Genomic DNA, 2,850 nt, shown 5'->3' on the forward strand with positions numbered 1-2,850 from the left:
GTGCGATGAGTACAAGTAACTAACTCGAGTCCCCATCTCTGAATTTATAGACAGATATAGCTAAATATCATCAGCATAATAGTAGAAGCTAATCCCATACTGTCTAATATTTTTACCAAATGCACACAAACAGTCCAAAACCATCATTCCTCTTCCTCCGTGTTTCACAGTTGATTTCACACAATATCAAACCATCCTTTTACCCTCTTAAGGTTTTACAAAAATCCCATGTGATGCACCCAAGGCTTCAAATGTTTGTTACTCAGTCCAAAATACTGTCTTCCAGTCTTTAGGTGTTGAATGGTGGTATTTCAAGGCCCAGTTAATTTTTTTTAAATCTTATTCTACTAATGGCTTTCTTTCTGCTACCTTAATGTAGTTAAAAATTTGAGCTTTAGCTCCCACTTCAGCAAAGACCAGCGTATTTAATATATTCCAAGCATTAGATATTTATTTACTTTTTTCCACTTATTTTTGAACTTTTCCTTGTTCTTTCTACACCTTTGCAGAGAGATGTAAAAAGAAGCTTACTTCTTGTCTGCCCTTTTTTTGAAATTGCCTAAAAAAGTGTGAAACACAAAAATAAAATGTAATTAGCTGAAATGGGAATGTCATTTCGTAAGTTTTTCTGTAACTTTTTTAGGGGTTACCAATATAAAAATGCATTCAAACATGAATAAGCTTGTTATTTTAATACTTTTTTCTATCATCACCATTCAAAATAATTGAAGTGCTTTTCTTCAAAATGGCTTTCTTTTGTTATTGTGTGAAATATAAAACAATTTTCTTCCCATCTTTAACAGAAATCTTGCCAAAGCAGGGTAATCCTGTTTCTTTGTTTCCATTCATCTTTATATTTATCTTTTCAGGCTGTTAAAGCATGATGCATTGATTTTCCTTCATCAGTCTTTTCACATTTACTTTCGGCACAGCCCTTTTCTTAGAGTCTTCTATTTATGTCCTTTGCTGAGCTGGTAACTTGGTAGGTGCAAAATCCCAGATAAGGACAGCTGTAAAAAGCTTCACTAACTTCTGGTCAAAACAGGAAAAATCTTCTTGTGTTAGCAGACTCAGGCTAAATCTATTTGTCCTTGTCAATCAACATATGGTATTTGTATTCAATCATTATGCCCTTTTACCAATGTCTGCTTAATTATTGATTTGGTTTCCTATCCTTTCAGTCTTTAGATTACTGTAATCTAAATATAAATTTTTCCCTTACTTTCTACTGTCATGGGAAGTAACACTATTCTCTAGTTGTACCAAAAATTGTTCTTAATCATAACTCCGCAATCCATCAACTGTTCTACAGTTTTGTAAATTTGTCACCCGGTACCTGATGTAAATGTGATCAACCTGTTCCAGCAGCAGAGTTCCTCTTTGACAAGTTATCATTGTTAGATTCAGCCTCATCCAACAACATTTTTTTATTTTGTATCTTGTCATAAATGTCTCTTACTTTTGGCCTTTTGGAAACACAAAACATCAGATTCTACAAACGCTCTTAACGTCAGTAAATAATCTTGAGCCGGGCATACATTGTACGAGTTTTTGCCCTTTTCAGGTCGATTCTCCAGCCATGAGAATTTTTTGGTTTGGGACGAGTTTCATCCTCGTTGTGCGTCCTGCGTCGTGTAGCATACAGGTGGTAACGATTGGCAGTCAGCCTCTCATGACCGCCTCCCGTATGGAATCGTAAGGTCAGGAGAAAATCAAACGCTGGAAATTCAGTCGGTCGTCGTGAGGTGTTGGTGGGTAAATCCTGCTGTTGAAGCAGAGTTGCAAGACGATTTACCAGAACCTCAAGCACTGGTCATGTGCAAACAAGGGAGTTTTTCTTCCTCTTCCAGATTGACGAGTCCGGCCAGCGCCATTCCTCACCGCTTAGTCTAAAGTGTGGTTTTTGGACATGCAGTGTCACTTTTAAACCCTGCGGTTTCATCGTACAGCTTGACCCATAGCTGAGTACAATGATTGAAAATATCATACAGTATATCCCTGGCTTTAATGATCCTCATAAACATGAGGCAATCTACCTGTGCTAGCAAGCCAAAGAATGCTAAATATTTATAATTAGCGCCCCAGTAATGCCACATTAGGCTACATATAAGTGGGAGGGCTACGGCGTCCCATACCTGTCAGAAGGTGTTGATTCATAGACATGGAACTGAAGACAAAGAAGGAAAACTTAATGGGTTGGAGATGGAAAATCAGCTGACTGGGAGCTGAGCAGCAGAATTAAAGGACCAGTTAAAGCCAAGCAGTGGGGAATAAACAACAAGAAATATAAATGAAGTGGTTGCATCTTTACAGAAGTAAAAATAATACTAATTTTATTTAAAAATGTTAATGTAAACAAATGATGGAGGCAAATTGCACAACATAAGATGTAAATGCTTACTATGAGCTCATCATCAACCGACATGACAACATTCTGCTAAATCGCTTTTTAATAAATACGCTAACAGGCACTGTCAATCTCTAGACCACGTCTGTCATTCCTTCTTCATCTCTCCATCTGACTCTTCCATAAATATAAAAATATTAAGGGTGTAACTCTAATCGGATTAATTCAGAGCCAAACATCCATATTTAGTGTGAGAACAAAGCCAAGGAGCTGCCATGGAGTTAAAGGAAGGAAAGTCTGAGCGTTAGAGGAGCTTTGCTGAACAACCATCCATTTCCTGTTCCACATCTTATTTCAATAGAAGCTTGATCTCACATAGAGTCACTGACTGTTCTTTCTTTGGATGAATTAACAAGTTAAAGCAGAGTCCTCTAGATATAGACATGCCAGCTGCAGCTGTAGTGACCCACACTAATGTCATCAGCCAATAAAATGTCATTTAT

Source organism: Cyprinodon variegatus, unplaced genomic scaffold (genome assembly GCF_000732505.1).
Source record: "Cyprinodon variegatus isolate N-32 unplaced genomic scaffold, C_variegatus-1.0 Scaffold627, whole genome shotgun sequence".
Taxonomy (NCBI): domain Eukaryota; kingdom Metazoa; phylum Chordata; class Actinopteri; order Cyprinodontiformes; family Cyprinodontidae; genus Cyprinodon; species Cyprinodon variegatus.